General features: G+C 41.1%; 1 protein-coding gene across 2 annotated transcripts in view; it reads left to right on the forward strand.

The window, feature by feature from the left end:
- The window catches only part of ARHGAP10 (Rho GTPase activating protein 10), a 256,918-nt gene that overhangs the window by 136,099 nt on the left and 107,511 nt on the right, over positions 1-13,308 (forward strand). The window lies entirely within an intron of this gene.

Consider the following 13,308-nt stretch of genomic DNA (forward strand, 5'->3'; position numbering starts at 1 on the left):
GCTGCCAATCTTAATCACCTTTTGTTCATGCACTGTTGAGATATTCCCATACCCATGGTCATGTTGCCCTCCATCGAAAAAATAAGTTTCTTTGGTGTCTCATTTACATATAATAAAGTTCACTGACTTTAACAATACAGATTGATGAGCTTTGACAAGTGTATACAGTTGTAGAACTACTACTGCAATCATAGATTGCTCTCTCTCCTCAAAATCCCTTTGGGCCTCTTTGCAATCAATCCCTATTCCTTCCTTGGCCCTTGGCAATCACTGAGCTGCTTTTTTGCACTCGAGTTCTTTTTAAAAATAGCATTTTATATAAGTGGATTAATGCAGTATATCATCTTTTGAGCCTAGCTTCTTTATTTGGCTTAATGCTTTTGAAATCCATCTAGTTGGGTATATCCTTAGCTCATTTTCTTTTTATTGCTAGGTAGACTTCCATGACATGGATGAACTGAATGTGTTTATCCTTTCACATGTTGATAAATATTTGGATTGCTTCCATCCTAAATTGAAGGGAAGCTAATCCTTTCCCCAACCAAAAGTTCACAGGCATTTCTTTACAGTCCCTGAGGAAAAACAGGGCTGTGGCACTTTGCAGCCCTTCCAGCCGACTTCAGAGAAATAATCTGGTGAAGTACTGGAATATTGAGAACTTAATTCACTTTCATGCATGTACATTCCAGGCCTACTTTGAATGACTTAGTGAGATGAAGCATTGCATTCGTGTTTTCTGTCAAAACAAGGCCTTTGTTAAATACAAGCCAGGACTGCTGCCTGTGAAATTAGCGTGCGCGATATGAGCTGGTCTATGATTTGGGGATTGGCCCATCAATTACAAAGACCTCACCCACAGAGAGCCTTTTCTCCCACACGCTGTTACAGTGGCCATGGAGGCTCTGACAGTTTTCCTTCATGTCCACCTGCGCTGAAGTTGAGCTGACAGATGTCTTCATTTTCCTCGTGCTTCCAGAATTTTCAAACTTCAGGAAAATACTGTGATTTTCATATCTCTCACTTCTTATTCATGTTTCTGTTTTTCCTGAGCCTCTTAAGAACCTTAATTGTATTACTTGTATGTTTATTATTTTGATAATTAAATTCTTTCCCCAGAAGTTATATTTTATACATTTTCTGAACAGATAAAAATCTGTGTAGAACTCTTTCTTATTGATATGTAGCTTTTGGGAATCTTATGTACATTGACTAGAACATGCAGGGTGGGGCAAGAGTAGGTTTACCATTGTTTGTGTAGAAAATAATGCACTAATTAATGATAATACAAGAATAAACTCTGTTTTGTGTATTCACAACTGTAAACCTACTCTTGCCCCACCCTGTATATATTAGAACCTATATATATGGAATGTATTTTTATTATAAATATATTAAGTTGTTGGATTTTTTTCTTTTTTAACCCTCACCCGAGGATATTTTTCCATTGCTTGTTTTAGAGAGAGTAAAGTAAGGGAGGGAAGGAGCGAGGGAGGAGAAAGAGAGGGAAACATCGATGTGAGAGAGATACATCGATTGGTTGCCTCCCAAACAAGCTCTGATAGGAGCTGGGGATTGAACCTGCAACCCAGGTACTTGCCCTTGGCCAGGAATCAAGCCCGAGACCCTTCAGTTTGCAGGCCAGTGCTCTAACCACTGAGGAAGCCGGCCAGGGCTGGATTTTTTTAATAGAAGAATGAGTCTACAATTTTTAAGTTAGGTTTTCCCATTTAAATATTAAAAAAACACATTTTTTTTTTCAAATCTTTTGTTCTCTAAGGGCTTCCATTATTAAAGCCTTTTATTTTTAATGGATTAATAGACTAAAAATAGAGTTAAAGAATCAACTGTCAGATGATATTATTAAAAACTATAGGCCCGGTGCACAAAAATTTGAGCACTCGGGGGGTTCCCTCAGCCTGGCCTATGCCCTCTTGCAGTCTGGGACCCCTCGGAGGATGTCCACCTGCTGGCTTAGGCCCACTTCCTGGGGGATCAGGCCCAAGCTGGCAGTCAGACATCCCTCTGGCAGCCCGGCAGCCCTCAGGGGATGTCCACTTACCAGCAGGGAGCAGACCCTAGCTGCAGTCGGACATCCTTAGTGCTGCTGAGGAAGCGGGAGAGGCTCCCTCCACCACCGCTGTGCTGGCAGCCATCAGCCTGGCTTGTGGCTGAGCAGAGCGCCCCCTGTGGGAGTGCACGGACCACCAGGGGACAGCTCCTGCATGGAGCGTCTGCCTCCTGGTGGTCAGTGTGTGTCATTGTGACCAGTCATTCCCAGTCGTTGGGCTGTTAGGGTTAATTTGCATATTACCCTTTTATTATATAGGATAGAGGCCAGGTGCATGGGTGGGGGCTGGCTGGTTTGCCCTGAAGGGTGTCCCTGATCAGGGTGGGGGTCCCGCTGGGGTGCCTGGCCAGCCTGGGTGAGGGGATGATGGATGTTTTCAGGCTGGTCACACCCACTTCAGGTTGGGGGTCCCCACTGGGGTGCCTGGCCAGCCTGGGTAAGGGGCTGATGGCTATTTGCAAGCTGGTCAACCCCCCCCCCCCACCCCCCCCCCAGTGGGGACCTTCACCCCATGGAGGTTTGGCCAGCCTGGGTGAGGGGCTGATGGCTGTTTTCAGGCTGGCCACACCCCCTTTAGGGTGGGGGGTCCCCACTGGGGTGCCTGGCCAGTCTGGGTGAGGGGCTGAGGGCCGTTTTCAGGCTGGCCAAGCCCCCTGGCGATGGAAGCTTCCAGCCTCTCCTTTTTTTTTTTTTTTTTTTTTTTATTCTGGGATTTACCTTCTATAATTGAAACTTTGTAGCCTTGAGTGGAGCTCAGAGCCGGCCAGAGTGGGCGGGAAGCTTGGCTTCCTCCATCACCAGGGGCAACCCAAGCCTCCTGCTTGCTCCAGCTCCGTGGCCACACCTGCTAAAAGCAGGTATCTGGGGTTTATTTATTTTCTATAATTGAAACTTTGTTGCCTTGAGTGGAGCTCAGAGCCGGCCTCGGCAGGTGGGAAGCTTGGCTTCCTCCATCACTGGGGCAGCCAAGCCTCCTGCTCGCTCCAGCTCCGTGGCTGCCGGCCACCATCTTGGTTGGGTTAATTTGCATATAGTCGCTCTGATTGGCTGGTGGGCATGGCTTAAGGCATAGCGAAGGTACGGTCAATTTGCATGTTTGTCTTTTATTAGTGTAGATAATGAGGAACATTAGAGAATCTCTGAGGCTTTTTATGCTAAATTTGGAAGCTCTTTCAAGGAATTTGGTCTTACTGATTTCCCCCCAGTCTGCTGTAATTGCTGTTGGTATTTTTTTGTGCTACAGGTGTTGTTCTCTCACTTTATTTCATCAGTCAGAATAAAGCTAGTTTACGGTATGTTCCTCTAACAAGAGACCCACAAGTGTCTATGGTTTAAAACAGGAGTTACTTTTCTCTCAGGTATGGGTAGGAGGGCTTTGCTTATCACTGATACCTGGCCTTAAAGGTGCCTGGTCCCTTTTGCAATCCAAAGAAGTTAAGGTTCCTGGTGGCTGTGCCTGAGGGAAACAGCGCTGGAAAGTGGGGACCGAGGGGCAGAGAATGCAATGCCCCTGGGACCTAACTCAGATACAGAGAACCTACTGATGGTTGCTGGAGGGGAATGGAGTGCAGAGATGGGAGGAAAAGGGGAAGGAGATTAAAAAATACAAACTTCTAGTTATAAAATAAGTCATGGGAATGTAATGGACAGCATAGGGAATACAGTCAATAATATTGTAATAATTATGTAAGGTATATAAATGTTGAACCACTATGTTGTACACTTGAAACTCATACAACGTTGTACGTCAAGTATAATTTAAAAAACTTAAAATAAAAAATGGTCGAGACCAGAGGAAGGACAGGAGAGGATTGTTGGAGGAAGGGCGACACTGTTACTCTGAAGGAGGTTTACTTATTCATGAATTGATAAGCAGTTGTCAGGTTTAAGCTCCAAAGTGGTGAGATAAGATAGGCATCTTGGAAAGATTCTTAACCTCTGGGACTCTTGATTTCTAAAAGAATGTAACTTGGAATTTCATTCATGCTGTCTTCCTCCATGCATGTTTGTGAGGATAAAAGAGCTAATTTTTGTACATAGTAGATATTCATTAACTATATTTGTCCTCTTTCCATCCTTCCCCTGAATTCTTTTTAATTGTGAAATGTCCATGTTCTTCCTTTAACAACGATATTGCATGGTGTGTTCATTACATTTCATGTATTTATCTTGTTTCTGAAACTTGACTCTTTCCTTTAAGTGGAGAAAACGTCTTAGTGTTTGCCTGCTTCTCTTCATCTCTACGTTTGGTCAGTGTCTTACACATATAGTAAACAACTGCTTTCTGTTTGAGAATTCAGAGATATGATTAAATTGGCACCTTAGCACCATTCTGTGTCCCAACAGTTTGTAAAATTATTGGAAGAATTTATTCTTCTATATGTGGTTGGAATTAGTACTTTCAAATAACATGAAGGATTGGTTTTTACTGCTTTATCAGTTTGTCAGCATCTTTCTGCATTCTGGGTAATATTTTAGATATCAATAGAAAGTTGTATCATATTACATGTGGAAGAGTCTTAATGGTTTCAGATCTTGGGGATTCACTACCTAATTTCCTTAAGCAAATAATTCCCCTTCCTAAAAAGGAACCATCTCCCATACCCAGTACATTGTCTTAGACTGGAACTGCAAGACACCTAGTTTTTCAGGTACTTGCATTGTAAAATATGCAAAAACCAAGGAAGACTCTTTTTGCTTAAAAGCTTCTTTTAGTTGCTATTTTTTAAATAGTCATCTTGATTTAAAATTAAATTTGTATGCAACTTTTGTTTATGAAGTTTCCCTTAAAAAATCTTCCATATGTGAATAATTTGAATATTCACTTTAATTTCTAGAGTATGGCATTAAAATGTCGGTCTAGGCAAGCTGTCAGTTATCAGATTCAGCCTTGTAACAAGCTGTGAATTCACGGGCTAGAAGTAGGAAGCCACCTCTAAGATGTGACAGTCTTAGATTTGTCACATGTAAAAGTGAATTTCTCTTTCTTTGAAAAGTAGTTTTAGGTTTTTGGAAAATTTTTCTGAGGTTGGGTTGAGGATTTTTCTGTTTCCAGAGCATTTCCAGAATTATATGGGGTCTCATGATGGGCTGGAAGAAGATAATAATGTAGAGTTTTAGTATTAATCTTTGTGGGAGGGAAGACGCCCAAAGTGAACTCGCAATATATTTTGGCATGATTGCACATTAATCTTAAATTGCCAAGGGCAAATTACGTGCAAAATGAAGAAAATAAAGAACAGCTGTCCCCGGGAAATTTTACAGCCAGTAAATGAAAGTTTTTTGCTCACTGTCTCTTTTTTAATCATAATATAATGGGTGTGAGATGAGTGTGGGTGGATACAGAGGGCAGTCTTATGTGGGAGGAGGGAGCTCAGGAGTCTTGTGGTGTCTGCAAAAATGCATATGCAAAACCGAAATACTAAATCCAGGCTAGTCGGGACTGATTATTCATTTTCTCAATTAGTCATCTTATTTGCTTTAAGAACAAATAAGTTTCCAAAGCTATTAGCTGCCAGATGAATGGTTGAATAAGATTAATAGGGACAAATTATTCAACTGTCTTGCTACAGAGTAGGCATGCTAGATTTTATGTGTTTGGTTCAAATTCTGCGATGAGGTCCCTGTAAGGCTCTGAGGCACTCTTAGCATAATGGTGAAGAGCGTGAGCTCAGAACTCAGCCTTGTTTGGAAGACTTATTAACTCTACAACCAAGTTAGTTACTTAACCTCTCCATCTCTTGGTTTTATCATGTGTAATAGGGGCTAAAGGTAGTATCTCTTCCCCAGGGTTGTTGTAAGAATGCTTGAGGCATTGGCACATATTAAATGGTCAGTAAATGTGAGTTGCTTATTTAGAGATAAATCTATTAAGTGAGCCCAGTCATAGTTAAGTAGTCCCATTATTGTTTCAAGAGTCCGGGAGCACTGAGAAACTTTGCTTAGTTTTTAAAAACAAGTAAGTTACATAGGGAAATAAATCACCTAAGTTTACTGTATCCAGTAACTTTGTGTGGCTCTTGTAACCAGCAGCAAAATTACCTAGTTTGGCACTCAACCTTCTGTTCCTCAGTGTCCTGCAGACACTGGAGCAGTCACATGGCCAAGGGACAGCAAAGAAAAGGCAAGAGGCTCAGCAAGGATGATCTCAAGCTGTCCAAAGAAAGAGATCCTCCAACGTTGCCTAAAATTGTTTAGTCTCTGATGCCGCAGCTGCTCTGAGTGGAGGCAGGTGGCAGCAGGGAGACCCGGTCTGGCCTTTTCTAACGTCCTGGTCTCTGTAGAGAGGGGATGACAGGAACCTTGCAAAATGCAACGGCCGACTTTTGCCTTGACTTTGAGTCTTATCATTGACTTATATAAGTAAAATTTTGTAATGACTTAAGCTACATGAATGATGAATTTGAAAATAAGACATACCTTGATTTAACTGTCCCCTCCATACCATCTTACTTTAATTACTTACCTATTCTGGGACATGGACATGTTAAATGGGCTTTAGTCAACACTTTCTGGATGTTTCCTACAGGAAAGAGATTGGAGGAAAAAAAGCTGGAGATATGGTTCTATTTCTTAAAGGGTAGCTTCAATGTAGTTTCAAGACAGTAAAGGCTTTGAGATTTTATGCTGCTTTTATAGGTTTTTCTGCATCATTTCATGAATATAGTCAAAGACATAAGACTCCTGGTCATAAAGGAAGGTCAGCTTATTATTCTCACATAGTAGGTTGCATTATAGGAGAAGAACTCTGAATTTAGGAAGCAGACTCTTCTATAAAGGTGGGCAAGCATGTTGGCTCTTTGCTCTAGTTGGAGACACCAATCTCTATTTTCCAAAATTACACATAAACCTGCGTTTTGCTCCAGAGGGAGATGCTGGAGTAGAGGGTGTCTGCCCGCTCTGGGTGCTGCTGGCAGAGGGGAGTGGGTGGGTGGTACGATATGAGCAGATGCTCTGTGAGCAGTGGAGGGCACTGTGGCAGGCCACTGTGTCCGCTGTGCTGTGTGTCTGCCTCGGTCCTGTGGGCAGTGGTAAGACACTGACAGGTTTGAGAAGCAGTGTGTTCAGATCTCTGACAGAAAGTGGAATGGATGGAAGTGGTGTGGCTGCAGGAGATGGAAGGTGGGATCACTGGTTGGGTTTTAGAAATGATGCAAATCATTGGTGAGAAGAAGGGGGACATCTGTAATACTTGCAACAATAAAGATTAAAAAAAAGAAATAATGCAGATGAGAGATGGTGGAGGTTTAAACTAAGGCATTGACAATGGAAAGAAGAGATGGATAGGAACAGAGACTTGGCAGAAAAAACAGAATCTGCGACCTGTGGGTTGTAGTGGGTAAGTAAAAAGTGAATGTAAAAACAGACTCAGAGCTTTCCAGCTAAGGTAATTGCCTACGTCTTGAGCCAAGACAGAATGCACGAGGAGAGATAGGTTTGGGAGGAATGTGCACTGGTTTTGTAAATCCCGAATTCTAGGTACCTGTGACTTTTCTTTTGGAAGTAGAATGAAGGCAGCAGGAGAGATAGTGGGTATCATTTTCAGAGAGGTGAAGTTTTGAATGTCAGTCATTCAGGTGGATGGTGAGGTAGGAAGGTAAGGGAGCAAAAGGAAGGGTCTGGGGATCTTTGCATTTAGGGACAGAGGGGAAGAAGAATGGACACATAGGACACATATGGGTTTAGTGGTTGTGAAGGCAAGAAGCTGGAGAATAGCCAGGTTGTACAGGTTGTACTTCTTATGTGTTGTTCCCACAAGACCCCTATGAGACAGTGGCATTTATGTGAGCAAGTGAAGTGCAGAGACATGATTTAACTTGTATAAGACTCAGAGCTAGAAAGCAGGAGACCGAAAAGCAAATCTAAGACTGAGTTATTCAGACCAGTGCTTTCAGCCACAAGGAAAGGGAGGAGATGGAGTGCAGCAGGCTGATCTTCTGAGGATGTTGACGATGAACAAAATAAAGAGAAACACACATTTTCAAAGAACAGAGGTGATTTGAAACTGAATAGGAAAGGAAAGTGGGGAGGGAAGATTTAAGTATCTCTGAAGTGCTCCTCTAGCTTTGGTATGAAGCCATTCTAAAGTCACACCTACCTGTCTGCTTTCCATTCCAACTTAATCAAGGACCTCTGCAGGTGCACCATCTGCCCAGGAAAGAATTGCTTGCTTTGCTGGGAATCTCTGCAACACTGTGGGAAGTCTCTTAGTCGTAGACATAATGACGTGTGGAATCTGCATCTGACAGTATTTTAAATCCTAATATGCAGCATTTTTTGAGTGTTTCCTGTACTCTAGCTGCCAAATCTTTTCCTACTCAGTAGGTAGTTGAGCAGATATATCTTATTTATTAGGCCTTAAGTGCATATGAGGAGTCTACGATTCAGAGCAAGTTAAGGGAAACTGAACAGAGGCTATGAGATCCTCCTTTCCCTAAGGTTCACCCTGAGAGGAAGGCTGAGTTGTGGATACAGCCTCTGTTAAATCCTGGGACAGCAAGACATCTGACAACTGGGGGAAGTTTGGGACCCCAAGTGTTCCAGAGAAAGAGGAAACTCCTTGTTATTCTGTAGCTTGCCTCCAGCCCCAGTCTAGGCAGCCTGCCCACAGGCTTGGGTGGTTATACAAGGAATAGCAACAAGTCTAGGGTTGTCTGATCTGAAGCAAAAATACCCTCATTTGTGTTGGTTAGAAACTGGAAACGAAGCCAGCCACACAGAGCATTGGGAATGTATAGTCCATTTTGACCCTGATACAAAGGTAGAAGCTAATAAACCAAACACTGCTTGTATTTGGACTTGAATTTGAGATGAGACTTAGAGATAAGTATAGATTGTGTTTACGGAGTCCTGACATCAACAGTACTTCCAGAAATACTAGGTCAGACATGGATATTAGCCTTTTGCTTTTTCCATATTTCTCACGTAGCCTGGGGTGGGCAGCAGTAACAGAAGTAGATGTGGCGCAGCCACCCTCATGTGCCACGGGGTTGGATTTATGAGCTCAGTCTCTGGTTGGTCTGGATGTGGGAAGACAGGTTGAATGAAATCATAAGCCCTTTCCTGACACTGGGGAAACGACTCATCATCATGCAGATGTGGATTTATATGAAAAGAGTCTGAAGGCCAACCTGAAAGTGAAAGCAACACTTCGCAGGAAGGGAAAATGCAGATTGGTTCCTGGCAGATAGAAGCTCTCTGTAATGTTTTTCTCTCCGCTGCCCAAATAATTATGATCCAGGGGAGAAATTCCAAATGTTATTGGTGAGCAGTAATTTTATATTTTCCATGAGTCATTCATATTAAATGAACGTTGACTCTCTTCCCAACATGTGCTTTATTTTATGAAAGTGGGCTGTCGACTGCATGCCTTGGTTAGGATAGGATGACTTTTATGTTTATTGTGCCTAGCTGTTTTGATATTAATTTTGAATTTTATGCTCAGTTAAAGCTTTGAATGTGTGGTATGTGGGGCTGATGCAAACGCTTTACAAACATTACCTCCTTTAATTTTCACAACAACCCCATTCCTTCATTAACCTCATTTATCAGGCAAAGAGGCGGAGACACAGGGAGACCGAGTAACAGTTGGGAGGTGGTCAAGTTGGAAGTTTCCAGGCTATCAGTAACCTTAACCTGTAATAATTTATATCTTACAAACTCAACAAATTTGTGTCTTCAGGATATATATAATCTATCTACACGGTTTAAAATGTTATCTCATTTTGGGCTTTTCATCTTTGTACAGCTATAATCTTCTAACATTCCCAGTGTTTAGAAGTCATCTACCTTACTTTGTACAGTACTGAGTACATTGTATGTGTTGAAAACAGTGCATTCTTCTTCCAAAGAATCCTGATTCTGTAATACAATACCTTAAATGTATCATGCTGAATGGTATGTCCCTTTGATGGAATAGGGCAGTGATGGCGAACCTATGACACGCGTGTCAGAGGTGACATGCAAACTCATTTTTTTGGTTGATTTTTCTTTGTTAAATGGCATTTAAATATATAAAATAAATATCAAAAATACAAGTCTTTGTTTTACTATGGTTGCAAATATCAAAAAATTTCTATATGTGACACGGCACCAGAGTTAAGTTAGGGTTTTTCAAAATGCTGGCACGCCGAGCTCAAAAGGTCGCATCACTGGATTAGGGGAATCACTTTGGGGTCTGCATGCTTATATTTAAAAATAATTTAATATGAACACACATTTTTGCAGAACTTTTAAATGGTATGAATTGCCCAGTATCTTGGAAGGATGTCTGCCTATGACCTGTTTATTTTTATGTCACTCAGCACAGTGGGTAGCCTGGGAAGTGCTTATGGGACTCAAGTAGACATTTAAACGTAGTGCCTGTTGAGGATTGGTTATACACCTGTGTGAGGAACACATTAGGAAATATTTTGTAATTCACCTGTGACCCGAAACAATATTCATGAGTCTCATCATTGCTTCCTTTTAATCACTTTTATAGCTTATCATTCTTCACCTTTGTGTTTGGTATTTTCTCACAAATTTTTCCTGATCATTTTACCTATAGTGCATTTTTTCTTTTATTTTCAAGAATCTTTCAAGATTGGTTAATATTTATAACAATATAAATATATAATTCTAAAACACATTACAGTGATACAATTTTATGCATATATAAATATTAATCATGTTTGTTCATTTCATAGCCCGTAGGAAAATTTGTCTTTGCAGTGCTGGTAGGATATGTAACCTGTATTTGTATTTATACATACACATGTATAAATATGCACATGTGCCCCATTAGTAATAACATATGGCAGACGTCTTTAAAAAAATAACTGTTTATTGTTGAAAGTCTTACATATGTCCCCCTTTTTCTCCCATTGATCCCCTCCAGCCCGCCCTGCCCCGCCCCCCCCGGCCTTCAGCACCCTATTGTCTGTGTCCATGGGTTATGCAGATATGCATACAAGGTCTTTGGTTGATTACCTCCCATTTACCCACCTCCCCTTCCTTCCCTCTGAGATTTCCTCACTCTGTTCCATGCTTTCATGTCTCTGGATCCACTCTGTTCATTAGTTTATTTTGTTACTTAGATTCCACATATGAGTGCGGTCATGTGATACTTGTCTTTCTCTCGACTGACTTATTTCACTTGGCATGCTACTCTCCTGGTCCCTCCATGCTGTCTCAAAGGGTAAGATATACTTCTTTTTTACTTATGCATAGTATTCCGTGGTGTAAATGTACCACAGCTTTTTTACCCACTCATCTGCTGATGGGCACTTGGGCACTTTCCAGATCTTAGCTATTGTAAATTGTGCTGCTCTGAACATAAGGGTGCATACATTCTTTCTGATTGGTGCTTCGGGTTTCTTAGGATATATTCCCAGAAGGAAGATCACTGGGTCAATGGCAGATCCATATTTAATTTTTTGAGGGAATTCCCATGCGGCAGACTTTTGATGTAAATCCTGTGAATACAAGAAGGAACATTAATGACCTTTCACCCCTGTTGTCAACATGCACAAGTGCAAACAAGATTTATCCCCTCCCCAAATATTGATCAATTACCTCATTCTATGGCAAGTACTCTTCTTACTAAATGAGAGCTGAATCTGTTAGTTTACAGACCCATAGAAATTGATCATTTATTTCTGTAAAATCACACACCTGCAAAACTTTAAAAAATAATTGTGTGCCTGTTACCATAGCAGGTGTTTATGTTCCACTTTCAGCCTTACACCTTCATATTGTTATATCTGTATTTTATAGATACAAATAACCTTTTCTCTCTTAAATTTCTTTCCTTATTTCTTTGCTAATCAGTCATCACCTTATTATTCATTTATTCAGTTCATTCACTAATTTATTCAGTCCATTTGTTAAGTCTACACTATGTGCTGAGGACTGTGCAAGGCATTAAGAATACTGAGCTGTCAGGTACAGAATCTATTTCTGAAGCTTAAAGGAAAGGAAAGACTTCGTGGCTCAGTTGGTTCCATGTTGCTTTCTCTTTTCACTTTATATTTCTTTTTAATTTTACCCCATTTTTCACTTTATTCCACCTCAGTGCCTGAAATACAGTCAGCACTCAATAATTCCTAAGAAGTTAACAGGAAATTAAGTGTTATATAATTTTTAACCTGTTATCTTCTCATTTATTTCCGGTTTTCATTTTGTGTTCTCCATTTGTGTGTGTGTGTGTGTGTGTGTGTGTGTGTGTGTGTGTGTGTGTGTTTTAATGACCTGTCTTCTCGCTTCTGCTTCTTGGAATTGACACTTTGTTTCCTTCTTACCACATCTACTTGCCAGCCTTTGCCTCCACCTCTGTTATTGAACCGAATTTATCAACCCTGTTAACTTTTCTTTTTGCCTCTAATTCGTTTATTGTTTCAGATCATCTTACTTGCTTTTGTGCTTCTCCAGCCCACCCACAAGGGCCTCTAGGGACCCCTGGCAGGTCCGTAGCTCCACACAGGTGTTTTCTGGTGCTGAATAGACTCCTACTGCTCCAGTCATTTGGGTTCTGAGAGGGAGGCAGTTGGGCAGAGATGGAGATGAAACCTGACTCATTCCCGTTTCTAACCCTCTCCTCCAGGAAGATCTGGGTGGTGTCCTGTGACAGCGCTGTGTGAGATTGGAGGAGGCAGGTGGTGGGAAGTCAGACACAGTTGATTTCACCTTACTCACTTTGCCCAGGGACAGCTGTCATCACCCACCCATCACTGTAATGGAGAGCGCTTCCCTTTTCTTTACTGCTGATCAGAACTGATCTTAGTTATCAGGAGAAAAAAAATATTTTGGTCTGTTGAGCAGATGACAATTTTTGTTAAAAGTTAGAAAGTGTTGCAGTAATGATAGCAAATCAGTGGGCCTTGATATTCTGAAAAGTTTTAATAACTTGGATATCTTAACTTTAACTTTTCATTTCCAAACTATAATGTCTGTTTTGGCCCAAGTCCAATCTATATCAGTAGTTCTAAATTAATTTCAAGTCAAATCAGCCTAGCTATAGTCTATTCTGCACTCAACTATTTTATGCAGGGCCCCATGAAAGCTACTAAAAACAACAGTAACAAAAAACAAGGTTGACCTCGTATCTTTTCAGGTAAAATATCTGTGCATTCAGGGAGAGAACGTAGAATAACACAGGCCTTCAGTTTGTAATCTGAAAATTCTGAAGTTGGATGTATTTCAGAATTTAGATTTTCTTTTAAATTTAAAAAGGTAATAAGGGACATATACTGTACAGTCTA

Source organism: Myotis yumanensis, unplaced genomic scaffold, assembly GCF_028538775.1.
Source record: "Myotis yumanensis isolate MYYU_CA2020_CCGP unplaced genomic scaffold, mMyoYum1.0.hap1 SCAF_5, whole genome shotgun sequence".
In the NCBI taxonomy this organism is placed as follows: domain Eukaryota; kingdom Metazoa; phylum Chordata; class Mammalia; order Chiroptera; family Vespertilionidae; genus Myotis; species Myotis yumanensis.